Source organism: Schistocerca cancellata, chromosome 2, assembly GCF_023864275.1.
Source record: "Schistocerca cancellata isolate TAMUIC-IGC-003103 chromosome 2, iqSchCanc2.1, whole genome shotgun sequence".
Lineage (NCBI taxonomy): Eukaryota > Metazoa > Arthropoda > Insecta > Orthoptera > Acrididae > Schistocerca > Schistocerca cancellata.
Genome location: NC_064627.1, coordinates 403,711,035 through 403,720,635, shown reverse-complemented (window position 1 = coordinate 403,720,635; position 9,601 = coordinate 403,711,035).

Sequence of the window (9,601 nt, the reverse complement as noted above, 5' to 3'; positions counted from 1 at the left end):
CGGAATCGGGGAACTACGGCGCGGGATCTGCTAACATCGGAAGTTAATCTATTCTGCCCCAGCTTATTTATTTTCATAGAAATTGATTTCGTGCTGTCGTGTTTTCTTAATCTTTATTGTGTTCTTTGCCTTCTTTTCGTACATATTGAAAAGTTACACGAAATCCTGGTATCCTTCCCTACTAGAGTTCTCCCACAAGAGAGGCGACATATCAGAAAGTAAAAAGTTAACAGAGGAAACACCAACACTATGAATAAATAAAAACGTGAACATACCAACGTGTTTCAATGAAAATTATTTCAACAGTGAAAAAGTCAGATTTATTTGACGAGAAAAATAATTTTCGATGTTATTTGACACTTAGCAAGAAAACAGGATACAAAGGGTGAAGCAAAAAGGCGCTATTTACTGCGTTCTAGATATTGTTTGAAGTGTTTGCAAGTAGTTTCTCTAGCAAATAAATGTGTATGTTCTGAAATGTTTGGTTGTAAACAATCTACCACACAACCTTTCACAAAAATTTCCATTAAGAATTCTTCGATAATAAACTTGTTCCGACATTCTGTTTCTATATTTCGATTTTTTCGTAAATAGGAAAGTACCGGTACCTCATAACCTCACTTTCGCCGTTCAGATGTCAAACAGTGCAGCAGACAGCTCTCGCAACACACGCAATTTTGGCGCTGGCGAGTGAACGATAATGACCACTCGAATCAGACGAGACGCAGTACAGGAATAAAACGCCAGAGGCTCTGCTGTCGTCTCGAGTAGTTCATTGAGACAAGGAAGTCGATCGTGTGAACGGGGCTCTAAACCGGTTCTGATGATGACGCACTGTTGCCGTTTACATCCACTACCTCTGCATGGATGGTTCCAGCGCTCTACTCCGCAAATATAGAAAACGGATTACCACACGATTCTTCACTTTGTCATTGGGCTGCTGCATTTCCTTTTAATTCCTCTAGCAGTGTGCTACGGTAATCTGACTGGATTCCGCAAACAGAGATCTGCGGAATTCAGATTCCTCCGTGACATTCATAGCGCTTTAGACAACGGCGCTCTGGTTGATGCCGTGTTCCTTGTGTTCAGAAAGGCATTTGAGACAGTCCTGCTCTGCCGCTTAATGAAAGGAAAGTACTTCTCGAGTATCGGACCAGATTTGCGGCTGCATTCAAGACTTCCACGCAGATAGAGATCAACACGTCGCTCTTAACGAGACAATATCGACAGATGCACAGGTAATTTCCGGAGAACCCCAAGTAAGTGTAATAGGACCATTTGTGCCTACGATGGATGTATGTGATCTACTAGAAAGTGTCGGAAGCTCTTTAAGACTGCTGTCTACAAAAAGAGTTGTAACGCCAGGAGACGATTTGCAGAAAGATCTGCAGAGGATTGATGAACAGTGCAGGCTCTGACAGTTGATCCCGAACGTAATTGCACATACATGTTAGTAAATGTAGAGTCGACTGGGCTATGGGCATCATTTAATTCTCTTGCACGTCAGTACCTAACACCGTAGGAGCCAGTAATTAATTATATGTTAATGTTTTCCATTTGCAATGTACAGCTAATCTCCGTTTAGAGAAAAAAATTACCAGCCTATCAGATTTGCGACTGGATTCAGGACTTACTTGTAGACAGAACTCAAAATGTCGCTCTTACCGGAAGAAAATCGACAGGTGTAATTTCCGGTGTACCTCAAAAAAGTGTGACAGCACCGTTACTGTTTACAATATATATATATATATATATATATATATATATATATATATATATATATATATATATATATAAATGATCTAGTAGAAAACTTCTGAGGCTCTCTAAAACTATTAGCAGATTATGCGGTTGTCTGGAACAAAGTAGCAATGTCAGAAGATAGTAACGATTTGCAGAATGACCAGACAATTTCTGAATGGTGCAGGCTCTGGCAGTTGACCCTGAAAGTTAATAAACGTAACACATTGCGCCTACATAGGAAAACAAAGCCACTACAGTACAACTGCACTCTTGATGACAAACTGCTGGAAACAGTATCTACCATACAGTATCTAGAAGTAACTACCTAGAACAACCTTAAGTGGAGTGATCACGTAAAAGAAATTGTACGAAAAGCAGATGCCACAATGAAAGTCATAGAAAGAATTTTAAGGAAATGTAACTCACTTGCCGGCCGGTGTGGCCGTGCGGTTCTAGGCGCTTTAGTCTGGAACCGCGTGATGGCTACGGTCGCAGGTTCGAATCCTGCCTCGGGCATGGATGTGTGTGCTGTCCTTAGGTTAGTTAGGTTTAAGTAGTTCTAAGTTCTAGGGGACTGATGACCACAGATGTTAAGTCCCATAGTGCTCAGAGCCATTTGAACCATTTTTTGGTAACTCACCCATAAAGGAAGTGGCTTACAAGATGCTTGTTCAACAGATTCTTGAGTTTTATTCATCAATCTGGGACCGTTACTAGGTAGGGCTGATAGAAGAGATAGAGAAGATCCAATGACGAGTGGCACGTTTCGTCACGCGATCGTGCAGTCGGCACGAGAGCGCTACAGAGATTCCCAGCAAACTCCAGTGGCAGAAGCTACAAGAGATGCGTTCTGCATCACGGAGAGGTTTCGTATTGCAGTTTCGTGAGGTTACTTTCCGGAAAGAACCGCACAACACATTAATTCCATCCACATACATCTCATTGAATGATCACGACGACAAAATTCGAGAAATTAGAGTAAACACAGACGCTTACTGACAATCATTCTAGGTAGGGGGAACCACTTAGTGGTACCAGAAGTACCCTACGTCACACACCAATAGGTGGATTGTGGAGTAGGATGTGCATGTAGATATAGTGCGGGTATTTCAATGTTTGCGAGGATTCCAAACATGTGCCTACAAACTAAAATTACTTACGTAACGTCATTGTTTTGAGCTGTTAATTAAAACTGTATGAGTGCCTCTCGTACCCGCACTGTTCCTTCATGTGCGATTGTTACCATTTGTTTTGGTTTTTGTATAACCAAATGAAGTTCCAAAACTATCATGTAGAAAGTCTTCAGAATATTAGCTTGTGAAAAAGTGGCATACTGATAACAAGGAAACTCACTTATGTTTTGCAGCTCCAATCTGTGCTAAGTGCTTATCTAAGATTTCTAACAGATTGTGGATCTGTACAACGAAAAGCTGGAACGTGACGCGCTTCTGAATGTCTGACCTTGACTGAAGCGCAATCCGCTTTGCACGTGCTTGAGGCTGACTGGCTGTTGCCGAGTCTCGAGGTTAACAGTTAGTGAAGGCCACGGGGACCGCACCCAAAAACGGCAGCTCGGTGGGTCGTCACGTCAATAACCCTTCTCGTCTGACAACCGAAACACGTCTAATCGTGTGCACGCCTTTTAAATGTACGTGGGAGTGAAAACAAATCAGTAGTTTACACTAAACGCACGAGAACTGACTCCTTGTACCTATTACGAATATTACAATTCTTATTTTTTAAATATTATATCAGAAGAAATGTATTTACTGTTACAACGTGATTTCAAAGAAGCACTGAACTTCTCATAACTTAACGTAAAAATGGTAAAAATTGTTAGATTGTGCTATAATCGTCAGCTGCGTTGTTAGTTTCAAAAATTGCTCTGAGCATTATGCGACTTAACTTCTGAGGTCATCAGTCGCCTAGAACTTGGAACTAATTAAACCTAACTAACCTAAGGACATCACACACATTCATGCCCGAGGCGGGATTCGAACCTGCGACCGTAGCGGTCACGCGGTTCCAGACTGAAGTGCCTATAACCGCACGGTCACACCGGCCGGCCGTTATTAAGTCATTCTTGTGCTTTCGATCATGTTTGTTATGTGTTCTTATGCAGCAGTTTTGCAATTACAACCCCTGACCGATGAACATTCGGTTATATTACATTGATGGTCCAAATAGTCCATATTACTACGTCTTCAAACAGTGACTGCTCCACTAGAAAAATTAGACCAAGACAATAGATAAATCCTTAAAAATAAAGAGGCACCTAAGAATAGTTTATTTTCTGCGATCAAAAGTATGTGGCTAACACTTGATTAACAAAAGCAGGAGTTACAATGTTACGACTCACGGCGCGTAAATGATATCTCTCGCTGTTGTAGCAGAAAAACACCGAATCAAATACACGGTGCCAACCACCCACATATCGATGAATTTAGTCAGATTTAAGGTTCAAATGGCTCAAATGGCTCTGAGCACTACGGTACTTGCCATCTGAGGTCATCTGCCCCTAGAACTTAGAACTACTTAAATCTAACTAACCTAAGGACATCACACACATTCATGCCCGCGGCAAGATTCGAACCTGCGACCGTAGAGGTCACGTGGTTCCAGACTGAAGCGCCTAGAACCGCTCGGCCACACCGACCGGCCAGATTTAAGGAAATGAAAGGAAACAATGTGTTGACATGGAGATTGTAAAGGACAGAACGATAGCTTCGATAAAAGATATGAGCACCAATCCGCTGCGGCCTTCGGATTGAGGAAGGACCGGAAAGGAAATGTATCATATCATTTCAAGAGAATCATCCAGGTATCCGGCTTAAGCGATTAGCGAATTATTGTTTATTTATTGGTTTATTTTGGAAAATTAAGAAAAACTGAAATCTCGATGACTGGACAGAGATTTTAACTGCTATCCTCCCGAATTCACGTCGCTCGGTCCCTAATATGTCTAAATTTCGTTTACTCTTCCGATACAACACTCAGTGTGGCTATCCATTTCATGCATACCCGTGTTTTCTTCCCAGAGACAGAAGCTGCTGGAAGTTCTGTGCTCTATCAAGTACTCTACATCTACATCTATATTTCCATGAAACACCAAAGCATATGTCAAATTACTTATTTTATGTATTGCATTGCACCATATATGAAAGTTTCTTCCCGTACCACTCAAAGATCTAGAGATATTTGACATTTTTCGTCAAGTGTCCGCCGCTTTAGATCCTGGAGCTTTTGTATTATACTCCTCGGTTAGTCAAACAAGCCTTTTAAACACAAATGATTACTCTTACTGTATGTTTAAGCAGATATCAGTGCGGTGTAACGGAAATCTCACAACATTTCTTCGAAGATAAGCGGAATTGATTCGAGAATCGGCAACATACAGTAACAGTTTGCGCATGTTTGTCTATCCCCCTTCCTATCTCCACCTTGCTCCCCCCCCCCCCTCTCCCCCGCCCCCACTCCCACTCACCACCCTTCCTGCGTCCACCATGACGCACAAGAAAATATAGCTTGCCTTCGCTCTCAATTTTAACAAAACAGTAAAATATTTAATATAAAAATAATAAGAAATAGTTCCCCCTTCCGCCCCCTTCCTCCATGAACCATGAAACTGTGATGGTGAGATGGCTAGATGCCTCAACGAAATAGATATCCGTGCCATAGGAGCATAACGGAGGTCTGTCTAACCTGTGGTTTCTGAAGAGAGGCAACAGTCTTTTCGAAAGTTGCAGGTACCACTGTCTTGGTGATTGACTGGTTCGGCGTTGCAACTTTTAGCCAACGTAACCTTACCGTTTTAGCAAGGGTGCCCATACTCGGGGGCCAAAGGGGACGTACCCTCCCCCTTAGCTTTCAGGGAAAGGAAAAAATATATAGTGTAGTTAGGTGCTCTTCTTTCAAGAAACTGATTTAAAAGTAGATATTAGACAAGTTCTTTACAGGGTCAGAACTGGAACTTTTTTACAGGTAAATTCATCTTGAAAAAATACTCCATATCCCATAGTCTTGCCGCCTCCTCCCCCCCCCCCCCTCCAACCTTTCGCTAGGAACTGTCGTATGGGCGCAGTTGTATGTTAGTACTGGGAATATGGGAATAGCAACCAATGGGAAACGGCAGCTGTTATTTTCCCCGAGGGTGTGCAGCTCTGCTGTATGGTTAAATCATGATATCATCCTCTTGAGTAAAATTTTCCGGGTTTGAAACCATCCCCATTCCGATTTCCGGCTGGGGACTACTCGGGAGAATGTCGTCGTCAGGAGAAGCAAAACTGGCGTTCCATGGGTCGGAGCGTGGAATGTTGGATCCCGTAACAGGGAAGGTATGCTAGAGAATTTAGAAAGAGAAATGGCAAGGTTGACGTTAGATATAGTGAGAATTTGCGAAGTGTGGTGGCAGGAAAACAGGTCTTCTGGTCAGGTGAGTACAGAGTTATCAACACAAAATCAAATAAGGGCAACGTAGAAGTGGGTCTGATAATGGATAAGAAAGCAGAAACATGGGTTAGCTGTTATGAACATCATAGTGAACACATTGTCGTTGTTAAGATAGAGACAAAGGGAACACTCATTGCAGTACAAGTTTAGTACTCCGCAAGTGACACCGAGATTGAAAAAAAAAATGCATGATGAGATCAAAGAAAAGTATTCAGATAGTTAGGGGAGAAGATAATTTAATTGTAATGGGTATCTGGAATTCGGTGGTAGGAAAACCGAGAAAAGGAAAAAATAGTAGGATTGGGGGAAAGTCAAAAAGAGGGAGCCACCTAATAAAATTTTACATAGAACATAATATAATCTTTGCTATACTTGGTTCAAGAGTTATAAATGAAGACTGTATATCTGGAAAAGACCTGGGAACTCTGTAAGATTTCAGACTGATTATATTATGGTAAGAAAGAAAACTGGAAAGCATATTTTAAACTGTAAGACATTTCCTGGGGGCTGTGGACTCTAATCATGATTTATTTGTTATGAACTGCTTATTAAAATTGAAGAAAATGCAATAAAAGTAGAAAATTAAGGAGATGGAACCTGGGTGAATTAAAAGAATAAGAGGTTGTTGAGAGTTGCAGAGGGAGCATCAGCCACTGAAACAGAGGGATAAATACAGCAGAAAACGAATGCGTAGCTTTGAGAGAAAAACAATGAAGGCAGTCGAGGATCAAGTAGGTAAAAGTGCAATATCCAGTAGATATCCTTGGGTAAGAGGCGTGTACTGATTTTAACTGACGAAAAGAGAAAATATGATAACGCAGAAATGAAGCAGGGAAAATGGAACACAGATGTCTAAAAATGTAACTAACAGTTAGAGCAAAATGGCTGAGGAGACATGGCTAGAGGACAAATGGAAAGCTATAGAAGTATGTAGAAAAATATATGCCACCCACAGGAATTAAATAGACCTTTGGCGAAAAGAGAAGCAGCTGTGTGAATATGAAGTGAGTGAAAATGAAATGATATGATACGATATTGCGAGAAGAATTAGACGCAGCACTGAAAGACCTAAGTCGAAACAAGGCCCCTGGAGTGGGCAACTTTGCTTCAATATTATTACTGATATCCCTGGAGAGCAAGCTATGGCAGAACTATTCCCCGTGGCACGCAACATATATGAGACAGGTGAAACTCTGAGACTTCAAGAAGAATTTAATCATTGCAATGCAAAAAAGACAATTGCTGACAGCTGTGAACATTACCGAGCCACCAGTCTAATAAGCCGTGGTTACAAACCAAGAATCGAAAATCAGGTAGAGATGGACCTCAGAATGGATCAGCTTGGGTTTCAGAGAAATGTGGAAACACGTGAATCAATACTGACCCTGCGACTTATGTTAGAAGACAGGTTAGAGACAGGGAAACCTATGTTTACAGCATTTGTAGATTTAGAGAAAGCTTTTTTTTACAGTATTGGCAGCAGTACACATTACGGGTAATTAAATTCAGGGAAATAGAAAAAGTTTAAAGTTTCTTGATGACATTCTAATTCCGTCAGAGACAGCAAAGAATTTGGAAGAACAGTTGAACGGAATGGGGAATGTCTTGAAAGGAGGTCATCAGATGAATATTAACAAAAATAAAACAAGGGCAATAAAATTAAATCACGCGATGCCGTTGGAGTTAGATTATGAAATGAGACACTAAATGTAGCAGATATGCTTTGCCATTTTTTCAGCATATAACTGGCTACACCCGAATAGAAAGGTTATAAAATGCAGACACACAATAGAAAGAAAAGCGGTTCTGAAAAAGAGAAAATTATTCACTTCGAATATAAATTTAAGGGTCAGGAAGATTTGCCTGGAGGTATTTGTCTGAAGTGTAGCCTTTTATGGAAGTGAAAAGTGAACGGTAAACAGTTCAGACGAGAAGAAAACATAAGCTCTTAAAATTTGGCACAACGGAAGGATGCTGAAAATTAGATGGGAGGGATGGAGTAGCTAATCAGAAGATATTGAATCGAATTAGGGGAAAAGTAAATTTACGGCGAAACTTCACTAAAAGAATGGATCGGTTGCTAGGACAGTTCCTGAGGCTGCTTGAAGTCGTCAGTTTGGTAGAGGACGTAAATGTGCAGGTAAAAATTGTAGAAAGAGACCGAAGTTAAAGTAAACAGGGTCAAATAGTTGCAGGTTGCAGTAGTTATACACAGACGAACAGACTTAACGCAGGATAGATTAGCGTGGAGAGATGCATCAGACAAGTTTCAAACTGAAGACCACAACAACAAGAATGAACTTTTAATTACGATAAAATATATGAAATGACTTGATATAATAATAGTATTAATATTTCAGGCACACTGTTGTTTAGCATATCGCCTTAGGATTCAGAGCAAAACATTAGAGAAGTAAATGTGTCAGACAATTACTTTAAGAACTATAACAGCAGCTTCATAATTTACGCAATATAATATCAATAAGCACTCGCCGTGATCAGTATTTCACTAAGCCCTACGGTTATGAACCCAGTCCTGCAGACTTTGGCTATGCGAATGTATAAATGAGGGAAATCCTGTTTCCCCAGTCGTTTGTGCTCACGTCTGGAAAGTCATCCAATCTTTTTCGTGGAGGTGTTTCCCCTTCTATCTTGATTTACTCAGGTTCCTGCGGGTTGCCAGTTCTGTCTGCGCTTTCACGAACCGTGTCGGATTTGCAGTTTCACTTGATATCAGGCACAGTTGGCCTTTAAACGTGTACCTGTACTGGGCTGGAATGTTACCGGTCTGGCTGCAAGACCATGCACGTCGACAGTCCTCGCGTAAGTAAATGGAAAATAACCTCTGTTAACCGTTGCTAGCAGTTTCTTGAATTCCTTGCTATTTTCGAGATTCTTAGCTTTCTTCTTCTTCTTCTTCTTCTTCTTTCGTTCTCAACACGTAGATTGGTCAGCAGCAATTCTAGTTCTCCATTTTCTTCATCTTTTGCAAGTGTCTTCAGTTCTGATTATGTTGTCAATTTCAGAACTTGTTTGTACTCCGTTTTCCCCGTGCATCATTCCCAGGCAGTTTTCCTTCTGTTAATTTCACATTGAACGGACAATGGCTGTATACTGTGAAGTATGTCATGAAATACATCCTAGTATCGTGTCGGATCTCCTTTTCCCCGGCGTATTGCGGCATCTAGACGTGGCAGGGACTCAACAAGTCGTTGGGAGTCCCCTGCAGAAATGCTCAGCATGCTGCCTCTACAGACGTCCATAATTGCGAAAGTGTTGCCGGTATAGGATTTTGTGCACGAACTGACTTCTCGATTATGTCCCATAAATGTTCCATGGGATTAATGTCGGGCGATCTGGGTGGCCCAATCTTTCTCTCGAACTGTCCAGAATCGCGAACAATTGTGCC